Here is a 23,171-nt window from a genome sequence, read left to right on the forward strand (position 1 = left end):
TCCTCCAAAGATAGCTACGAAAACAAAATCGCTACTGATTCTAAGGACAACCACAAAGCATTCTGTAGCTATGTCAAGAATGGCAACACCCAGATCTGCTCTGAGTTACAGCACAATGGCATGAAAATTACAGAACCAGCTTATATTGCCAACATCTCGGCAGATAGGTTCAGTGCTATCTTTACTCCCCCCTCACCCCCTAAAAGGCCCATATCTATACAGGAAGAATGCAGAGTCCCTGTATTCACAACTATGCAGGTAAAAGCTGCACTCTCTAAAGCCAAAAACACAGCATCCACGGGACCGGACAACATCCCAGGCTGCATTTTCCACGAACTTCAGAACGAACTGGCTCCCCACCTAAGCACCATGTTCAATCATAGCCTCACATCAGGCTTTGTGCTCACTGAATGGTGTACAGCAACAGTTATCCCACTCCACAAAGAGGGAGCCACCACTGATCCCGGGAACTATTGTCCTGTTAGCCTGACAAGCCTGGTCTGCAAGACCATGGAACTCATAAGCAAAGACATTGGTAACCTCCAAACTCTGGATCCCACCCAGTTCGGGTTTGTGAAAGGCAGATCATGCCTCCTGAACCTGATCGACTTCTTTGAGGCAGTCACCAAAGCCGTAGATGAGGGTAAGGTGGTTCACACAACCTATCTTGACCTCGCCAAGGCTTTCGACACCATTCCCCATTCTGGAATTATAGCTAAACTCACTAAACTAGGTATAAATCCCTATGTCACAAGATGGGTTGCTAACTGGCCCACTGACAGAACCCACACTGTAAAAGTTGCACACTCCGAATCTGACCTCAAACCAGTGACAAGTGGAGTACCACAGGGTTCAGTCCTGGGACCTGTCCTGTTTGGTATCTACTTCTCTGAAATACAGGCTAACACAGAAGGCCTCTGGCTAATGAAGTTCGCAGATGACTGCAAACTAGGAGCCATAGCAGAGTCCCTAAATGATGTGGAAATCCTACAGAAGGGCGTCTCTGAGACTGATGCCTGGTGTCAGAGCCATGGCCTCAAGCTCAATGCCAAAAAGTGCGTTGTCATCCCCTTTGGTAAAAACTCTGTACCCATGAACTACTACATAGACAACAGTCTACTTAACACCGAATGTGTGATGAGACCTTGGGAACCAGGTAGACAGTAGTCTGTCCTTTGATAGTCACATCGCCACAGTAGTCAGGAAGTCCTATGTGGCACACCTCATCATAGAAGGGTTCTCATCCAGGAAAAAAGAGGTCATTGTTCCCCTCTACTCGACACTCAGACCCATTATAACGTACAGCGCCCCTTTTGCAATGTACCTCACAAGACATCTGCAGCAGCCGGAAAGGCCACAGAAGTACCTCATAAAGAGGATTACTGGCCTCAAACAGATGCCCTACACTGACAGTCTCAAAAAACTCCAGCTTTACTCCGTAACATATCGCCTAATCCGAGGTGATCTCTGCCTAATATATAAAGCTGTGTCAAGTCTACAGATGTTGGACATGCCACACCTAAAGAAATCCCAATCCTTCCGAGCTACATGCTCTAGGGACCTAAACCTTGTCACCACAATAAACAGGACATGCTGGAGGGATACATTCCTGTCCCAGAGACTTCCCATACTCTGGAACAGGCTACTCATCTATGTCAAGCAAAGTTCTTCATTAGCACTCTTCAAGAAAAATCTTGATGAGTGGATGGGAAATAGGAAATACACCCCGGGGATCACTTCTGTGTCTCTGCTCGACAGTGGCACAGGAAAATAACTTTCTTGGGTGGCGTAAGCCAGAGAACCTTGTTGGCTAGGCTTACGTAGGCCCTCAGGCCGATAGCCTAGTACCTACCTATGAACCCGGGCCGATAGCCTAGTACCTACCTATGAACCCGTGTCGTCGGAAGGCATGTTATTGGTCTGTAATTTTTAGGATAATTTGCAGGTTCACTCTTAAGTAGAAGCATTGTTTTTCCTGTTGTTAACCAGGTTATTGTCTGTTCAGGGTGTGCATATAAATAGCTGTTGCTCATGGCTAAATCTTCATGCAAAGATGTTAATACTTTTAGCCAGAAGTTAACTGCTGCATCTGGGCCTGGAGGTTTCCAATTGGAGGCTTTACCCTGTATAGCTGCATGCATGATGCCTCACCTCCAGATGTATCCCCTTGAACATAGGGGTGGTGATCTCGTGTATCAAGACTCATTAGGCATACTTTCTCTGGACAGGGAGAAGGCCACCTGTATCAAGTCTTTTGGCAGGATTTCACTGGTCCCTCCAGGGAAGGGGTTGAATAAGTCCTTTGGACAGGGAAGGACACGAGAGAAAATGAATGTACTCCTATGTATACTGTATTTACCTTTGACCTTGTGACATAAGTCATGGCTGAAAAGAATCTATATTTCGCTTAGTTAAGAAATAAGTAAACTAAAATTAAATATACAAAAAAAAAAAAAAAACTTTTGGTGTAGGTGATGTTTTGCTTTGCCTCTGTTTTATTCTTTCTCACATAAGCCTCAGATGCACCAGAATAAGAAGCTGTATGATGGCTTTCATCTGCCCAAAAGTGCTAAGTTTATGTAGTGTAGTGCACTGCTAAATCTCCGGCGTATAGCTGGTACCAATCACAGTGCCTAGTCTTCCACCAGGTAGTCTTCAACAGCTGGAAATGGCATCCTTGCATGACAGTCCTTGTGCAGTCTGTGTGGGATGCATTCAGGATGACCTCTTTAAAGTCCTGGATATGACGTGCCTTATATCCAGTATGAATTCTTCTTTGGAAGCTATTGTCTTGTGCTCTCTGTGTTGATCATTGTCCTTTCTCTGACCTACATTGTATAAACCTGTATGGAGGAAACCTCTGTCTTAGACCATCTGTGCCTCTGACAGGTGCATGTGTAGTAAGTATATAGCTACAGGTGAGGGGATTAGGTGGTACATCATCCACTGACAGGCCTGTTGTAGATCAAGCAATCAGTTGTCTGATGTAATTAGCAGCAAAGCAATCAGTTGTCTGATGTAATTAGCAGCAAAGCAATCAGTTGTCTGATGTAATTAGCAGCAGTCCTTTGCAGAAGAAATGTTATTGCAAAGGTGTGGGCACATCTGAGACTTGGTAGTCAGGTCCCTTATGCTCCGTAGAAGGTCATTGTCCTCACACTTCTTTTTTTATGACCTGCTTAATAGCTTTGGGCCAGAAAAGTCATGTAGCATGTTCTGAGAGAGCTGTCTGCTCCACCACTGCATCCTTTCTGCCAGTAATACAGTCTGAGCCCCCCCAACTTGTATATACTAACTCTGAAATTGCCATACCTCAGAGAAAAGCACATATTCTGTGAAATGGCAGTCATGGACTTAGTATATGTAAGATTATTTTTTTGGTCATTCAAACTGAGTTTCAGGACTCAGTTTTGTGGGTCTCAGCATTGGTTACCGGATTGCACGCTATAATGGACTTTAAGAATTTTCTTCTAAAGAGAGAAAATGATGAATCTTTAAAATGACATACTTAGTTGAGGTTTAGCAGTGGTTGTTGAACTGTTGTAAACCTGATATTGATGGAGGAGAGTGGGCATGAAAAGGGGAGGCTGTTGGGAGGCTAGCTGCAATATTTAGATAGTTCAGGCAGAAAAAAGATCTTTCTGTTGGTATTCTTTGTGTGTGTGTTGGATGTGCTTTGACAATACAGGCATTTCGTTCATTATTGTTTTGGAAGCCTTCACCTTTTGTTGGGTATTTCTTTATGAGTGCTATTTGTCAGTTCAGTTGTTTTAACAAGTGGTCTTCAATATAGTTGGCTGACCACTACAGGATTCTTACCATGTTCACATATCTTGGCTGTTTGGATACTCTTAGCCAGTGTAGACTATCCCCTTTCACTGCTCTCATATGGTTTGTCTTTTTCTCTGTTCTTTGCAGATCACATCAGTTGGAGCAAATGATTCCTTCTGCTAGTTCACACAGCAAGTTTTAGTGGCATTCTACTGGACTACCTTTGTCATTTAACCTTCAAGATTAATTCCTACAACTTATCACCTTAATAAAGTGGGTTTCCTTGCAGTGTAGGTCCAGGTATGAACTTTGTTGCATGTTTTAGTGTATAGCAGCATGTATTTACCCCCGTTCCTTTATAGACTGATCCTTTGGTGAGTTATCACATGCCTGTGAACAAAATCCTAATTCCGGATGTACTGTTTTTCTCTGAAGTGTTCCATCTTTCCTTAATTTTAGTTTACTTCTCCACCAACTCTGTGAGTGTGCCAATTAAGACAGATCCAGTTTTGGCATAGTGTAAAAGCTTAATGCCATGAGAGGGTGACAGTCATGCAGAGCTCCTCCTAGCATGTAGTAGACAGTCAAAGAAATCTGCTTATGTCACCTCTGGCAGGTATTGTAGCTCAGTTACTCTTCCATATCCCGTTATTTCTTCCTCTTTAATTTATCAGCACTGTTGTTTTCTTCACCATTCAACTTTCCTCACCCTCCAAACTTGTGTATACTACCACAGTAGCAAATATTGGCCTGCATGCCCTTCTTGAATGGATGGGGAGCCATTTTGAAGCTGTTAAGTAGACAGTAGCTTTTAGAAAGGAACTGTTCGTGCTGAGGAACAGCTTTATTAGCTCTCTATGTGGTTCTGGAAGCCTGACTCTTACTATAACTCAGGGTAGTTCATCAACACAAGTTTTGCTTCCTGGGCAAAGAAACTTTGCCTGAAATTAAATTGTGTAACAGCACAACATGTCATTGGCACTCCACATCTCAACAGATCAAAAGTTGCCTGGCAGTTGGTAGCCACTGCATGGCATAAAGAGATAAAGCCCTGACTGTGTCACAGGCAACATGAGATTGAATAGCTGCTCTTATGCCTAAAGGAGATGGCAGCAAAGGATGAGACTGAGAGGTAACTGCAGACAGGCCTGTGCTGGAAGGAGGGAGGGAGGCATCTCAGGCTCACCACATGGGTGGCACATAGTGAGAGCACTAGGTGTCAACCCCGTGGAACTCTAGTCTTGTGAGCCTGTGCTACTCTGTGCAGGATGGGGCATGAGTTGAGGGGATTCAGTATGTAAATGCATGTTGCCCCTCAGAGGGCAGCTGTAGCAGAGCTCAGAAATATCACCAGAGGGGTGGGGTGGTGCTTCACCAGCGAGAGGATAAGCCACCCTGTAGGCTCAGCAAAGGTGGCCTGTTCCAACCACTCCACTCTTACTGGGAGCAGATGAGCTCATTAGGGATTCCTGGACACACATAAATAGATCAGAGGGGCCTCACCTGGCCAGAAAACCCCAGATCCCATGACTGGGCAATGAATGGGGGCTTACTAGGTGCAGGTAGGGAACCCATCAGACTATGTCCTGCAGGTATGCAAAAAAAAAATGCCTAACTGTTGTAAACTAGTGGCCCACATTGTTTGAAGATGCCCAGATGATAAGAGAATTCTGTTTGTTTGATTATTGGTTCATACATGTGTACTAGGCTAATGGCCCTGGAGCCTTTACATGCCTAGCCATTAGGATAACCCTGGCATCGTGCCACCCGACCTTAGTTCCTAGTGCCTCTATCAAATAGAGCCACTGGAGTGATCCCCGGGGTGAATTTTCTATTTCCTATCCACTCATCAAGATTTCTCTTGAAGAGGATGAGTGAGGTGCTCTGCTTGACATGTATGGGAAGTCTATTCCATAGCATGGGCAGTCTCTGGGTTATGAACCTGTCCCTCCAGCATGTTCTGTTGATTGTGGTAATGAGGTTGAGGTCTCTGCAGCATGTGGTGTGGAGGGATTGGGATTTCTTTAGATGTAGCATTTCTAACAGAGCTGGGTCAGACATGGCTTTGTAAGTCAAGCAGAGATCGCCTCTAAGTAGGCAATATCAGACAGAGAATAGTGGAGTTTTTTGAGTCTGTCCATATAGGACAAGTGTTTAGGCTTAGGATCCTCTTTGCGAGATACTTTTGCGGCCTCTCCAGTTGTTGCAAGTGTCTAGTGAGGTAATACAAAATGCGGAATTGTATTCGATGATTGGCCTAATGAGGGAAGAGTAGAGGGAGACAATGACTTCTTTCTTCCTGGATGCAAAACCCTTAGTAAGGAGATGTGCCACATAGAAGGACTTTCTGACCACAGTGGCAATGTAGTGGTCAAAACAGAGGTTGCTGTCAACCTGTGTTACTAAATCTCCTATAATGCCTTCTGTGTTCAGTGGACTACCATCGATGTGGTAATTCAAGGGAACCGGATTTTTCCCAAGGGGTATGATGACGCATTTTTTGGCATTGAGCTTAAGGCCATGGTTCTGACACCAGTTGTTGGTCTCATTGAGGCCTTTCTGTAGGATGTCAACATCACTTGGGGAGTTAATAATAGCTCCCAACTTGCAATCATCTGTGAACTTTGTCAACCAGAGTCCCTTCATGGTGGCCCGGACTTCAGAGAAATAGATACCAAACAGGAGAGGACCCAGGACCAAACCCTGTGGGATTCCTCTTGTGACTGGTTGACAGTCTGACTTGGAGTCAGCTACTTTCACACTGTGGGTTCCATCTGTGAGACAGTTTGCAACCCACCTAGTGATATAGGGGTTGATGCCTAGCTTAGTGAGTTTTTCTATGATTCCTGAGTGGGGAATGGTATCAAAGGCCGTGGTCAGATCAAGGTAGGCTGTATGAACCACCTTGCCTTCATCCACAGCTCCTGACTCAAAGAAGTTGACCAAGTTGAGCAGGCATGATCTACCCTTCACAAAACCAAACTGTGTAGAATCCAGAGTTAGGAGATTCCCTGTATCCTTATTTATTAGGTCCATGATGATGCGTTCCATAGCATTGCATATCAGACTAATCAGACTAATGGAGTGATAGTTCCCGGGGTCTGTAGTCGCTCCTCCCTTGTCGAGAGGGATGACTGTAACAATGCGGCATTTGGTAGGGACAAAGCCTGATGTGAAGTTGTGATTGAAAAGGGCACACAGATGAGGTGCCAGTTCACTCTGTAGTTCATGTAGAACACAGCCAAAGATATTGTTAGGTCCCATAGAAGCTGTATTATTGGCTTTGGACAGTGCTCTTTTAATTTGTGCAGCAGTAATACTGTGTGCCTGGCAATATACTGGTATCGTGATTGGTCCTTTGGGAGACAGGGGGGGGGGGTAAAGTTGGCACTGAATCTGTCCGCCAGTATATTGGCAATATCTTTTGGCTTGGTATAGGAGGTACCATTGTGCAGTAGCTCAGAGCAAATCTGGGTATTGCCGTGAAGATTCTTTACATAACTATAGAAAGCCCTGTTGTTGTCTTTACTATCTGCTGCAATTCTGTTTTCATAGCTAGCTTTAGAAGATTTGATGAGGGATCTCAACCTTTTGTTGAGGCTGATAAGGGAGTTTTTTCAGTCTTAGGACTTCACCTTATTCCGCATCAGTTCCCTCCGTGGGTTGTAGAGTTTGTTTTTGGCATGGGACCATCAGATTTGCTTCCTTTTTTTTTTTTTTTTTTTTGAGGAGAGCGTCTTGGTTCTACTGGGTGTAGCGAGATCCATGCATTTGTGTACGTGATCGTACAGTGCATTGCTGTATAATTCGGTGGTCATGCAACTATTCTCCATTTGCATGGGTGCCGTGAAGTTAGCCACCTCTGTTTTTAGGAGCCCAAAGTCAGCTTTGAAAATGTTTTTCATGGTGGTTGCCTTTGTGGGGTGGGAGGGATGTGGATTTCCAAGGTGATTCATTTGTGGTCGGATCTAACCAGGGAGGAGTTGACTATTGGTGTAGAGCAACGGTCGCCCATGTTAGTAATGAACAGGTCAAGGATGTTGCTACCTCTAGTGGGGGTAAGAACGAGCTGTTCAGGGCATTGGAATTAATGAATTCCAGAAAGCGTTGGGCAAGTGTATTGGTACATGAGTAGTTTTCCCAGTTAATGGAGGGGTAGTTGAAGTCACCCAGTATGAGAGTGTTAGGTTGGACCCTAATATTCTCCAGGGTGCTTAGGAACGCGGAGTGTGAGTCTTGGGACATGGTTGGGGACCTATAGCAAGCTAAGACTTTGAATCGCTGTCTTACCCAATGTTAGCTGCACCTGGAGTATCTCAGATGCATTATGTTGGGCTACCAATCTGGAGGTGTGTGCATCCTTTATGAATATGGAAACACCACCGTCTTTGGAGCTTCGGTCCAAGTTCTGGGGCCGAAAGATGTGGAATGAGTTATAGCCTGGTAGTGCAGGGGTGCTTTCTGCTGCCTTGCACCAGGTCTCTGTTACAACACAAATGTCGATGTTCTCCATTTTAAGGAGTGCTTTGAGCGAGTGCGTTTTAAGATTTAGACTTCTAGCGTTGAGCAGCATGAGCCTCAGATTGCATTTGTTAGTAGCTGTTACGGTGGTAATTTGGTCTTTGGAACACCACCTAAAAAAGGCACTAATAGGGGTCTCAAGAGCCTTGGCCAGTATCCGGAAGCACAGGGGTGACAGATGCAGGCCATCTCTGGCAAAACATCAAGGTCTGTCAGTCATGTCATCCCAGGCAGACGGATACTGGATCCCCTTAGAATGACACCAGAAACTTAGCCAGTTGTTGAAATCAATCATTTTCTGTTTGTACTGTGGTATCATTTTGGGTGATGGTAGGATGCTGCTCAGGGCTAGGGTCATACCTGCCTGGGCTACATAATCCAAGAGCTCCTCTTTGTCTCTTTTCATGTAGTCCAGGGAGGTACGTCTTAGGTCGCTCACACCCACATGTACAATGATAGATCCACATTTGTACCTGTTGTTGAGGGACTTGAGTGCGTGCGTTATGTGGCGGATCCTGATGCCTGACAGGCAGCTGACTGTTACTTTCTCCTTATTCATCCTAGTGAGTTGGACATCAGTGTGCCTCACCATCGAGTCACCTATGACTAGTGTGTTGGGCATGCTGTTTTGCCTTGGGGGGGTTTGGTTGAGTAGCACACAAATCTGTATTTGGACTAGACTAGTTACAGGAAAGGTGGGAAACAAGTGCAGATGTGGGCTTTTAAACCAGAAAGTTGAAAGTTTCATAGTACAGTACTAGGCTATCTGCCCTGGGGCATTTGTAAGCCTAGCCATAGTGATGTGGCTTTTGCCACCCCATGAAATGGTACAAAAAATGTACAGAATAAACGTAGAATACTGTGCCTCTGTCTAGTAGTGACACAATGAAGGTCCCCTTATATAATATAATTAGTTTACTGTGCCCCTGTCTAGCAGTGACACAGATGTGACCCCTGGGGTAAACTTACGATCTCCCATCCACTCATCAAGATTTCTCTTGAAGAGAGTCAGTGAGGGGCTCTACCTAATACGAACTGGGATCTTGTTCCAATGCATGGGAAGCCTCTGGGTTATGAATCTATCCCTCCAGCATGTCCTATTCATACTTGTGCCGAGGTTTAAGTCTTTAGCTCTCGTGGTCCTGATGGATTTGGATTTTTTGAGGTGGAGCATGTCCATCAGATCCTGATTAGACATGGCCTTGTACGTCAGGCAGAGATCACCTCTGAGCAGGCGGTATGCTACTGAATAGAGCTGAAGTTTCTTTAGTCTGGCAGAATAAGACATATGTTGGAGACCCTTGATCCTCTTGGTGAGGTACTTTTGTGGTCTCTCCAGCTGTTGCAAATGCCGGGTGAGGTACATACCAAATGAGGCATTGTACTCAATCATGGGTCTGATGAGGGAGGAATATAGGGCTACAATGACATCCTTGGATCTGGATGTGAATCCCTTCATGATGAGGTGTGCAAGGTAGAATGTTTTTCTAACCACTTTGGCAACGTGGGTGTCAAATGAGAGGTCGCTGTCGACTTGGGTCCCTAGGTCTCTGATTACTTTTTCTGTACTCAGTGGGTTGCTGTCTATGTGATAATTTGTGGGTACTTTGTTTTTCCCAAAGGGGATGACTATACATTTTTTGGCATTTAGTTTAAGGCCGTGACTCCGGCACCAGATGTCCGTTTCTGTGAGGCCTTTTTGTAGGATGTGTGTGTCTGCTGGTGTATCGACTGTGGTGCCTAGTTTGCAGTCATCTGCGAACTTTGTCAGCCACAGCCCTCCCATGTTTGCTTTAACATCTGAGAAATAAATGCCGAACAAGAGGGGTCCCAGGACAGATCCCTGTGGGAGACCACTTGTGACTGGCTTTGAGTCTGACATTGCTCCAGCGATTTTAACTTTATGGGTTCTGTCCTTTAGCCAGTTTGCAACCCATCTAGTGACATTAGGGTTTACGTTTAAGCTGTTGAGCTTATCTATGATGCCTGAGTGGGGTATTGTGTCGAAGGCCTTAGCCAAGTCCAGGTATGCTGTATGGACTGCTTTGCCCTCATCAATGGCTCTAGTGACTGTTTCGAAAAAGTCAACCAGGTTTAAAAGGCAGGATCTGCTCTTTACAAAGCCGAACTGGGTGGGGTCAAGTGTCTGTAGGTCCCCTGTGTCTCTGTTTATGAGTTCCATAATGATTCTTTCCATAGCTTTGCAGACCAGGCTGGTTAAGCTTATGGGGCGGTAGTTTCCAGGGTCTGTAGAGGCACCCCCCTTATGGAGTGGGACCACTGTTGCTGTACGCCAGTGTTCAGGTACATATCCCGAAGTAAGGCTAAGGTTAAATAGCATTTTTATGTGTGGGTTTAGCTCCTCTTCACGCAAAGTGATGGAAAAAACTGCCCAAACGGCCAATAAGCTACAATTTCTGGGCCAGAAACCACTCCTCTTGTGGTAGATAGGCTACCTAGTGATTACCAATCCCACTGGTAAGCTACAAGGCTTCCGTCCAACACAGAAAGGCTTGGGGGGCTCAGAAGCTTACCAACAGTCCTGGATACAGCAAATATGTATCTGGACTGGACTAGTTACAGGAAAGGTGGGAAACGAGCACAAATGCAGGCTTTTAAACCAGAAAGTTGAAAGAAATGGAAAAACAGCTCAAACGGCTAATAAACTACAATTTCTGGGCCAGAAGCCACTCCTCTTGGGGTAGATAGGCTACCTAGTGCTTACCACTCCTACTGATGAGCTACAAGGCTTCCCTTCAACACAGAAAGGTTTAGGGGGGGGCTCAGAAGCTTGCCAGCAGTCTTGGATACAGCAAATCTGTATCTGGACTAGACTAGTTACAGGAAAGGCGGGAAACGAGCGCAAATGTGGGCTTTTAAACCAGAAAGTTGAAAGAGATGGAAAATTGCCCAAAACGGCCAATAAACTACAATTTCTGGGCCAGAAGCCACTCCTCTTGTGGTAAATGGGTTACCCAGTGCTTAACACTCCCAATGATAAGCTAGAAGGCTTCCCTCCAACATAGAAAGGCTTGGCAGGGGGGGGGAGGGGCTCAGAAGCTTACCAACAGTCCTGGTTACAGAAAATCTATATCTGGACTATAAGTTACAGGAAAGGCAGGAAACAAGCTTAGAATTTTTTTTCCAGAAAGCAGCTAAAACAGCACTAAAAACATTTCCAAGTGCCGTGCAAGCTAGCACACTTGAGTGTATAGCAGTATTAAAACAAATACAGTTTAAATAAATGCAGTTGATTCAAAGTGTATTCTGAACTAAATTCAGTTGTTGTTTTACTCAACTGTGAACACTTAAAAAAGTGCCAAAATCTATATTTATCAGCTGAGAAGTACACTCAGTCAGAACACAAGGAGATTTTTTTTGTTAATGAAGTGCAAAGGGAGGAAGGAGGAGCAGAAGATAATTCAAAGTTAAGAACCTAAGTGGGCTGGCCTTCTCAAATGTTCACTCTGTATCGGGTAGAATGAACACTAGACGGGGAGGAGTGTCCCAGATCAAATTTACAGTAGGGGCGGGCAACTGCAAAGCCACCAACTATAACACCACCACATGAATAGGATGGGAGGGAGAAAAACAGTTTCAGAACAGATCAGAAACCGCAAACAATGTCAGCAAATATATAAAATAATTCAGCCAAGCAAAAATTAAGACAGTGCAGAACTCTGAAAAGTTAGTGCGCCAAGAAATATATTTATCAGCGATATATTTCCAGATTGTTTGAGAAGCACTCTTCAGTCATAACACAATTCTCACACATCAGTTGCTTTGTAGCTTAGGAAAATGCATTCCTTCCTATGTTGTACACTCCATCAGAAGGTGTAATAATTAGCACTGCACACTTTTTTCCTATCATGAAAAAGTTCATTATTTATATTGTTTTATTATTTCTGTGTTTTTTAATATTGTGTAATAAGAAGATCAGGCCGAAGTGCCTCAGGCTCCTTCCCATTTCCGCTTGGGATAAGACTTTCATTTCATACTCCCATGAACTTTGGCACTGAAGACCCAATTGAGAGTTCAACCATGCTGCCTCACTCAGAAGCCCCTTTTCTGTCCTGGCCTTTTGAAGGCATTTCAAAGGTGTTTTTCTATACTCAGATATCCCTGACCAGCTCAACTTGCAATGTGAGGTGGAAATATTTCTATTTGTTTTAAACTTTTTCTGTCCCTTTTTTAACTCTGCTCCTTTAACAGCTTTTGATGTTAACAGATTGGTAGTAGGAAGAGGACTATAGAATTCCTTGGCCATTCCCCATTGTGCATAATTTTGTAAGGCAGTCTGTTTCAGAAGCTCATGTTTCAGTGCTTTTGTGATGCAAGAGCAGAGCTTCTTGCAGCATCCCCCACCTGGTGTTTTGTGAGAATGTGCATTGCAAACATTCATATCAAGTTGCAGCATCTGTAATGTATGATATAAACATGTTTAATCATGAAATACTAGGCAAGCTGCATGGAGTATCTTGGTATGTAGCAGTAAACAAGAGAGGAACAGTGCTGTGGATAACTCATTTGACACATGGTTAAGCAAATACATGAACAGTAATTAGTGGTAGCAGGCAAGCAAATACTGTTTCACTATTAGTTTATGGACACTGCATAGAACTGGGAATGTCTGTGAGCCCTTCCCTTTAGCCTTTGTGATTTCCGTGGAGCTTCTAGAAGAACTAAAGTTGTGCTATAAGAAGGAAGCAGTAGAGGCTGTTAACATAACTTAAAATGTGCTAAGTACATGTAGTTATTTGCCCCCTCTCCAGAGAATTAAACTGGCTCTGGACAGGGGCTTGCTGAACAGCTGCATGTAGTGCACTCTACTCAGACTGGCCACTCTCCAGTCCATTCGTCCACCACTGATAGGTCAGCAGATGTGCTTGGTCAGCATAGACTGAACATCATCACTCTGAAGAAGAACTGCAGGGTACTATACTTCTCCTGTAGGTGGTAGGTTTAGCTGCATTACGTAATCTTCATCTCAGGGCTGCCTTCAGTACCTTTTGTATTTTATATTTGTAGTCATTATTACTTTCTACTCTTGTGCCTAAATCTAGACCATGTCCTGCAATACATTTTGTGATAGTTTGCTCTTTAATTCTTCTTTTTACCAGCATTCTCAGACACACTTAGTTCATTGTGTCTGAAATGTAGGTACTCTCATATTAGATGTCCTTCCATGTCACTGTTGCAGTATCCTTTACAGTAGGGATCCCTGCCTTGAGCGGCCCAACTTCTGTCCTGTATACCAAAGCCTTTTGGTTGTAATGGGTACGCCGTATATTACAACTATGCTCCTCATGCATGATGTAGAGCACAAAGGTGACATCCAGATGTACCATCCTCAGAACTTCTTTGCCTCTATTTTTAATGCCATCTTTGATTGTTGGCCTGAACGCTCATTCGTCTGCTGGTTACCAAACTGATTTCAGATAAGTGCCTTGTTTTTATTTTATTATCTTTCTTTGCCTTGTTCTGGTTGTTAGTTTAATGTCATCCAGAAAGGAGAAATGCCAGTGTGGGATACAGATTCCCCATAAAGATTGTCATGAGCAGCAGCTGTTCTTTTTAGGCACTTCCCACAGCTGTACTCCTTGTGAGATTTGGCAAGCGTTTTGTCCCTAAGGTGTTGCACAGTCTGCTTTCTTCCCTTGTGATTTACTTAGAGAATCAATGACTTAAACTGTTGGCTAAAGACACTATGGGAGGATCTTCCCCAGCCCGGGGGTCAGTTGTCTGTGAAGAAAAACACCAGCAAAGCTTGGTCAGATTCTTTGGATGTACTGCCTTCACCAGATGTCGCTCTTGAGGCTGGTGAAAGCCCGGAGGATTGTCCAGCTTCCTTTTTGGATTCCTCTGCCATGACCGCTTCGGAGGTTGGCATGGGTCTGACTCCACTCACATCCATGGAGACCTTGCAGATGTCCACTTCAGATGTGCAGGGGGAACTGCAGCTGATAATTACTGAAGGGTCTAGGGATGTTCCTCTGATATTAGTGAGGGAAGAGGTTCCCACTACCATTATAGAGTTTCATCCGGGGTCAAAGCCTCTCAAATTGTTTTTTATTTATTTATTTATTTATTTATTTAACATTTGTTGACCGGGAATGTCCGACTAGGTTCCACAGAGCCTGTTTTCAGCGGAGGCCCGGGGAGAAATGCTCCAGATGCATGTCTTTGGAATGTGGGAGGAAACCGGAGTACCCGGAGGAAACCCACGCGAACACAGGGAGAACATGCAAACTCCACACAGAAGGCACCCCAGCCGAGAATCGAACCGGAGAACCTCTTGCTGTGAGGCGACAACGTTAACCGCTGCACCACTGTGCCGCCCGTGTTTAAAGCTGATGTCCCACTCAAAAAGCTGCAGAAAGCTAAACACAATTTGCCTGCTGGTAAGGATCGTCAGAGTGAATGGCAAAACTTCACTCAAGGCCTGTTTAATGCCCTTATGCCTTTGAAGCCTGCACATGGGGCGGTTCTGTTCCTGCTTCTTCCTTGGTTGTCTTCTCCTCTTAGGAGGCCTAGGGAGCAGGATTCCTCTGATGATGATGATGATTCTGATGAAGAGTCACTTATTCCTCTCAGATTTCTTCTCCATTAGGCTGTGGTTCTGAAGTAGAAAAGTCTATCAGTCCTGACTTTCCTTTTAAGGAGATTTCGTTTGATGATGCTGTTTCCATAATCATGGAATTTTTTAAATGGGACTGTACTCATGTTCAGAAGAGGTACTATGAGCTTCTGCAGATGGAGTCTCATAGCTCCTGTGCTGTTCTTCCTGTTTTTGCTACCCTGCTGGATGTTTTTTGCACTCCTTCTCAGGCCCCTGACTCCCAACCTGCTGCTCCCAGGAAACCTGATAGGTTTTATAAAGTGCTTGATGACAGCAGGTTTTTAAGTGTCTCTCTGCTGACCCTTCTGTATTGTCAGTGGCTTCTGATAACCCTTCCAAATTGTTGCCTTCATTGAAGTTGCTTCCTTCTGACAAAGACAGCAGAATCATGGAGAGGCTAGATAAGAAGGTGTATACTTCTTCTAGCCTGGCCTTTAGAGCTGTGAACTCTCATACATATATGACCAAGAATGTTTTGGCTCTTCTGTCTCAGGCCTGTCAAGCCATTTCAGATCTTTTTGATTCTGAAGGGAAGGCCTCTGCTCTTGTTTTGTTAGGGACGTGTTCTCAAGTTGCTCACCATTCCATTAAATGCAGGTATGATGCAGCTGATGCATCATCTAGGGCTGTTGCGTTTGGATATATTTTGAGGAGGTATTCCTGGCTCAGATTTCAGCCTTTGCCTGACAATATCAAGGCTAAACTTACGGATGTTCCTCTGGATAATGAGCATTTGTTTGGTGCTGCTGCTGCGGAGTTGTTTAATTCCCTGCAAGAAAAGGGTAAGGCCCTTATAGGAGTTGAACCAGATTTTTGTTTCACCTGTTTCCAAGTTTCATAGGAATTATCCAAACGATGCACGAACCAAAAAGAAAAGATGAACTGAAGACCACAGACGAGGAATCCACTTAAAACACCAGTTTATTGCACCTCTAATGCTTCAGCAACCGCCTTCAAGGAGTATAAAATTATCCAAATGAACCTGCCTTTGTCCGTAGACTGTTTTGTCCTCCCCATAAAGGTAAAAAGGGTGGTAGAAGGGCTTCCCCTGCTAAAGCTACTCAGAAGCCTCCTTTTCTTGACAAACTAGGTGCGGTCTGACTATCTTGTTCTTCTCAGTCACATTCCTCTTTCCCTGTCCCTTCCTTTCTGGTTAAAGATCACCCAAGACTCCTGAGTTATTTCCATAATTTGCCAGGGTCATTACATGATTTGGAAATCTCTTCCCCATTTTGGGGCATTGCTCAGCTTCCTCAGGAACAACTGCCCTTTTTTCCAGAGGTGCTTCAGGGCTTGTTGGCTCAAAGAACATTTCAGGAAGTTCCAACCCCTCAGAGGGGGGGAAGGGGTTTTACTCCAGAATGTTCTTGGTCCCTAGGAAAGAAGGCACCTGGAGACCTATTCTTCATCTTTCTCAGCTAACACCTTTTTGAAGGTCTCTTCCTTTTGGATGCTCTCTCTTCATACCTGGATGTTCTTCGTGTTTCACTGTTGCAATCATTACATTTGGGTAATCCTGCTGGCAGGTTGCCCTCAGTCGGCCTGAATTCCAACGTCTTGGGTCCTGCGTCGGTTGCTGTCGCCCCTTCCCTGACGTCAGGCCGTCAGGGGTATAAAATAAGCAGCCAATGCCATTTTCTTCAGGCTTTCTAGCCGCGCAGTGCCCGAAGCAGAAGCAGTTCGCAAGTGCCGGTCGGCCGACTCCTGAGATTTTCGTGTTCGAGTTTCAGATCCGAAGTCTTCAATAAAGCTAAGTACCCCGCTGGGGAAACTTTTTTCTTGCTCCAGATCGATTTCAGAAAAAGTAAATAATTATATTTCTTGTGGAAAACAAATACCTCATAAGGACTTTCATTCTTACTGTATTCCTTGCCTAGGCCCTGATCACAACATTTCTGGTTGTTGGTTTTCTGCTAGATTTAACCAATGCACTATTAAGCGTCTGTATTTTGGACGCCGGTTTAATTATTCAGAAATGTCGGATAGCCATCCGACTACCGGAGTTCACAAAAAACACAAAGAAAGGGAGAGAGAAACAACCGAGGCCCAAAACCGACGACGAAGCTTCTCCTAAGCAAGTCGCCGGTTCGCCAGTTCTCAGTGAGGCGCTTTCGCAGCCCCTGACACCCACTACTTTAGAGTCGCAGGCTGCTACCGACTGCCACGTGGAGTCGGCTATGCTGCTGGAAACTCAAGGTATTGGAGCCTCGGACACTATTCCCTCAGATGGGTCCGGAGCTGCTGAGCAGGCACCGGCTTCTGAGGGTGTATTCAGACCTAAACATCTTTACATTAAACCAATTTCAGCATCAAAGGCAAAGACTAAAGCACCTTCTAAAGCAAAGAAACAAATTCAAGAGCCACAAGGTCAGGCCTCTATGCCCAAAAAACAGATGCTCAAAATGGCCGAAGACTTGATTACCTTGATCAGGGGTTCCCATCCCCCTCCTGATAAGAGGCCTAGGCAAGAGGCAGACTATGAATCTTCAGATCAGGTTTCTATTTCTTCCGATTCCTCTTCTGATCAGGAATATTCTCTTCCCCCCATGAGGATTCTGATGCTGAAGAATCTATACCTTCAGCTTCTCCTCCAGAGGACTATTCTTTTGGGAAAACCTTGCACACCATGAGGGAACATTTCTGCTGGGAGAGCCAAGATTTTTCAGAATCTAAAAAGAGGCTCAGGGACTTCCATTTACTACCTCAACACAGGCCTCTAGCCATTCCACCTGTGTTAGACATTGTAGATGATGTGTTTTCGAGTCTGACCCCTGACTCCTTACCTCCAGCTCCTGTTAAGCCTGACAGATACTACAGGGTCCCTGACTCTCATAAATTCCTCTTTAAAAACACTGCTGCAGACCCAGAAACTATTTCTCAGGGTCCCAAAGGAGTTAAGGCTTCCGCTGCAAAAAACCCTACCCACTCTGACACAGATTCTAAGGCACTGGATACATGGGGGAAAAAGTTTCATATGCTCAGATACCAGCAACATGTCATGGCATTGCTTAAACAGAAAATGTTAAGCTCTGAATGTGCAGAAAACAAGGAAATGCAGGATTTATTGCATGCAGCTGAACAAGTTGGAAAGCATACTTTGCAATGTGGTTTTGATTCTTTGGAGTCCTCCTGCAGGGCCGCAGTTACGTGTTCTGTAATCAGGAGGCATGCTTGGTTAAAGAAACAAAATCTGCCTGATCATGTCAAAGTTAAATTATTAGATGCACCTTTACAACATGATCCTTTGTTTGGTGTTAAGGCAGAAGAGGTGTTAAAGAAAATGGAGGACAAAGCTAAATCTATGCAAACTGTCAAAGATTTTTTACAAGTGCAGCCACCTAGGTTTAGTAGACACTGGCCTACAAAGAATTGGTCCTTTCCCGTGTCAGACAGACCTCAAAGGGGCAGATCCAGACACCCTAGAGGCAGATCCCAGGCGCAAGGTTCTTGCAGGTCAAAGCAATGGGGTGCTTCTACCTCCAAAGTTGGTGAAGACAAATCCCAACCATACAGGAAACAGTCACAATGACTTCCCCCTGCCTGCACCAAGCACTTATCTCCTGGCAGCACCTTTAGGGGGAAAATTAGCACTTTTTTCTCAAAATTGGCACATTATAACCCAGGACAAGTGGGTTCTAAATATCGTGTCACAAGGCTACAAGTTCCATTTCCATACCCTGACAAAGGCAAAACGGTTGGCCAGATCTGCCAAAAAATCAATGGGCAGAGGCACAAAAACAAGTTTCATCCCTCATGGCCATGGGGGCCATTCAACAAGTACCAGAGCAAGAGCAGGGACAAGGATTTTACTCAAGACTGTTCTTGGTACCCAGAAAGGACAAAGCCTGGAGACCAATACTGGACTATTCTGAACACATTCCTGGATGTACCAAAATTCAAAATGTTGACTTTGCAGCAGCAGCTTCTGCCCATGCTGGGCAAGAATGCTTGGCTTGTAACTTTAGACCTAAAAGAGGCATACCTGCATGTTCCAGTCAGACAATCATGCAGAAGATACCTCAGATTCAAGGCTGGCACAATGCATTACCAATTCTCTGCACTGCTCTTTGGCTTATCTACTGTGCCCAGGGTCTTTACAAAGTGTCTGTCACTAGTAAGTGCATTCTGCAGACAGAGGAATACAAATATATCCTTACTTGGACGACTGTTTAATTCAAGCAGAGAACAAGGGCATTCTTCTACAACATCTGGCGTTTGTGAAAAGACTTCTAACATGCCTAGGGTACAAAGTCAATGAAAAGAAATCAAAACTAGTACCCTCTCAAGAGATAATATTCCTGGGTGCAAGCTTAAATACAACTGCCCAGATTGCTTATCTCAAACCAGACAAACTAAGGCAACTGACTATCTATTTCAAAATGTTGCCAACAAAGGCCCAGTTATCTGCAAGAAAAAGTCTGTAGGCTCTGGGCTTCATGGCATCATGCATGCTACTAATTCCATATGCAAGACTGCATATGAGGAAACTTCAGTTGTGCTAAAATGTGTTTGGACTCAACATTGCCACAGCCTGGAAACAATGATTACTTTCATCCCCTGCCTGCAACAGGAGTTTCGATGGTGGGCGAAGGCTTGTCACCAGAACAAGGGACAGCCATTCACATTGCCTCCAGCCAGGCAGACACTAACAACGGTTGCATCAGATTATGCCTGGGGGGCCCACATGGCAGGAAGATGCATTCAGGGCACATAGTCCTCAAACCCAATGCATCTACATATCAATCAAAAAGAGATGCTAGCTGTTCAAAATGCCCTGACAGCCTTCAAGGACCTACTTCATCCGGGGCAACTACTGATAAAGACAGACAACACCACGGTCATGTGGTATATAAACAAGCAGGGGGGCACACATTCCTACACCCTTTGCAGACTAGCCACGACTTTGTGGGACATAGCATTGACTTACCAAGTGTATCTGCAGCCACAATTCTTGCCAGGAAAGGAAAATACTCTGGCAGATGAACTAAGCAGAAACCTCATGGATCCCTATGAGTGGCAGCTGGATCCACAAGCCTTCAACATGATAACAAGGAAATGGGGATGCCCTGACTTAGATCTATTTACCTCTCCTCACAGCTACCAACTAAAAAGATTCTGCACAAGGACTTATCACAGACAAGCATGGAAAGTGGATGCCCTATCTTTCAGCTGGAAAAACTTATCAGTGTATGCCTTTTCGCCACTGCCTTTCCTCCCCAAGGTACTCCTAAAGGTCATACAGGACAAGCCAAAGATGATACTGATTGCACCAGACTGGCCCTGCCAGTACTGGTATCCAATCCTAAGGAACTTGTCTCAATGCCCAGCTTGGACCTTCCCTCAAATACCTCATCTACTGTCCCAGCAAAACAATCAGATCCTGCACAGCCAACACAGGACCTTAAACCTGGCAGCGTGGCGGATAAGTAAAGCTGTGTTGGATGTCATTTTGGAAGCCAGAAGGCCTAGTACTGGAAAATCTTATTCTGGAAAATGGAAGAGATTCTGTGCTTGGAACCAGGCACAAGGAACTGATACAGCTGTACCAAATATTTCTCAGATTTTGCAATACTTAACTGAGATGCTAGACAAAGGCCTATCTTTTTCATCAATTAAAATTCATGCCTCTGCCATTTCGTCTCATTACAATACAGAGCCACCAATCTTTTCTCATCCTTTGTTAAGGCAGTACCTCAGAGGAGCCAAAAATTTAAAGCCTCCAAGGAGATCACCAATACCTGCATGGGACCTCAACTATGTCTTGGAAAAACTCACCCTGCCTCCTTTTGAGCCAGCCGCTACTGCTGATATAAAGTTTTTATCTTGGGAAACAGCTCTGCTCCTAGCAATAACTTCTGCAAGACGAGTTTCAGAGCTGCAGGCACTCATGGCTGTGGAACCTTTTATCATTTTTTTTATCCAGACAGGGTTTCTCTGAGGACAAACCCAACATTTATGCCTAAGGTGGTGTCCAGTGTGGCTCTCAACCAAACTATTAATCTGCCAACTTTTTTATCCAAATCCACAGAACAAGGGGGAGAGAATTCTGCATTCTTTGGATGTACACACACAGCTTAGATTCTACTTGGACAGAACCAGAAGTTTCGGGAAGACAGAGCAATTACTAGTGGCATATGCTCCAGGATCACAAGGAAAGGCCATCTCAAAGCAAACTATTTCAAAGCGGATAGGTCACTGCATTCGTTTCTGCTATTCACAGCATGGCAAGCCAGTGCCTCATGGCATTAGGCCACATTCAACCAGAGCTGCAGCCACTTCAGCAGCCTTTCTCAGGGGAGTACCAATGAAAGACATTTTAGAGGCTGCTACTTGGAGTTCAGTGCACACCTTTACAAAACACTATCATCTGCCACTCTACTCTAAATCCAGAGCAGGCTTTGCCACTGCAGTTCTGCAGGGCCTCATAGACGCTTCAAATGCTGTTGAGCTCCAGCCTCCCAACCATAGCTTTGGGGACTGTTCCCAAATGTACTGACTGTAACAGTGAAACACGAAGAACATAGTACAGTTGTGTACACTTACCATAAATGTAGATGTTCGAGTGTATTCATTGTTGCAGTCCAGGTTACCCACCCGCCATCCCCCTTTTTTCTGCTGGAACTTATCTTTCCTTCTCTGATTTATACAATCTATGCAGTGTATTTGCTTGGTGATGAAGGTAAAATGGGTGCATGTATTTTTATATATTTACAAATTCTGCCTACCCTTTTAGGGGGCACCTGACATCTGGGGCAAGAAAAACTGAAGAAAATGGTGTCGGCTGCTTATTTTATACCCCTGACGGCCTGACAACAGGGAAGGGGCGACAGCAACCAACGCAGGACCCAAGACTTTGGAATTCAGGCCGACTGAGGGCAACCTGCCAGCAGGATTACCCAAATGTAATGACTGCAACAGTGAGTACACTCGAACATCTACATTTATGGTACTTGTACACAACTGTACTTTTTCTCTGCTACTTCCTCTGGCTTTTCTAGTTTCCCTGGATCTCAAGGATACTTATCCAATTTTCAGGAAGTTTTTGCATTCCTGTGTTGCTTCTTGGCTTTTTCAGTTCTATGCTTTGCCCTTTGGTCACTCTACTGCACCAGTGGTCTTCACCAGGTGCCTCACTGCTGTGATTGCTTTCTGCAGGTTGAGAGGGGATACAGGTCTTTCCTTACCTGGACAAACTGCTCATTCAGGCCTCCTCTCCATAGGTTTTACTTCAGCATCTTCAGTTTGCTATTTCTGTCTTGCAAAGCCTGGGGATTACTGTGAATTTTCAGTAATCATTCCTGACTCCTTCTCAAGATCATGTTTTTCTGGGCTTCAGGCAACAAACTGTTCAATGCTGGCATCCCTGCCTCCTCCCAATGCTTTACCTCTGATTGCTTTCTTTGAAGCCTTTCTTCCTCTGGCTTCCGTTAGAGCCAGGGATTTTCTGAGGGCTCTGGGATACATGGCTTCCACCATTCCTATGCATTCTCTGACCAAACTCCACTTGAGAAAGCTCCTGAGGTTTCTAAAGTCAGTTTGGCTTCAGAATTCCTGTCCCCTAGATTTTCTAGTCCCTCTTCTTCCATCCCTCAAGCTAGAACTTCAGTGGTGGATTCATCAGTTGTCCCTCAACCCAGGGCTTCCTTATCAACCTCCTCTCCCCTCTCAGGAGCTCTTCACATGTGCCTCTGATGTAGGATGCAAGGCTTCCTGTGGCCCTCTGAAAGTGCAGGGCCTTTGGTCTTTTTGACAAAAGAAAGACCACATCAATATCAAAGAGATGAGAGCTCTTCTGGCTCTTCAGCTTTTTCATTTTTTTCTTCTTTCCAGGGCCCTTCAAGATTCTCTCAGACAATGCTACAGTGATGTGGTACATCAACAAGCAAGGGGGGGGACAAGGACTTGTCTTTCAGACTAGCTATCCAGTATCAGGTGACCCTTCAGGCAGTTTACATTCTCTGAGCAGGTCTATAACACAATCCCATGAGTGGATGCTTCACAGGGATATGCTTCTGGGCATTGCCCACCAGTAGGGTACTACTCAAATACATCTATTTACCTCTCTTCTGAACAGACAATTTCCTCTATTTTGTGCCACAGTCTCATACCCTCTGGCCTGGAAGGTGGACACCCACACTTTTTCTTTGAAGGGGTGTTTCTTTATGCCACCCCTTCCTCTAATTCCAAAGGTCCTGCTCAAGATAAAACAGGATGTTTCCAAAATCTTTCTGGTGACTCCCTTTTGGTCCAGACAGCATTG

At 44.7% G+C, this 23,171-nt stretch overlaps 1 protein-coding gene across 2 annotated transcripts in view; it reads left to right on the forward strand.

The window, feature by feature from the left end:
• HEATR3 (HEAT repeat containing 3) overlaps nucleotides 1-23,171 on the forward strand; it is a 603,471-nt gene that overhangs the window by 143,240 nt on the left and 437,060 nt on the right. Inside the window, exon 1 of one of the 2 annotated variants that reach the window (XM_044081979.1) lies at nucleotides 3,980-4,071. The exons of the other annotated variant lie outside the window; for it this stretch is intronic. The gene's annotated coding sequence lies outside the window, so the exon portion shown is untranslated. Of the gene's footprint in view, nucleotides 1-3,979; nucleotides 4,072-23,171 lie in introns of those variants that run through there. 2 annotated transcript variants of the gene reach the window in all.

Source organism: Protopterus annectens, chromosome 8.part1 (assembly GCF_019279795.1).
Source record: "Protopterus annectens isolate FY-2018-M chromosome 8.part1, PAN1.0, whole genome shotgun sequence".
In the NCBI taxonomy this organism is placed as follows: domain Eukaryota; kingdom Metazoa; phylum Chordata; order Ceratodontiformes; family Protopteridae; genus Protopterus; species Protopterus annectens.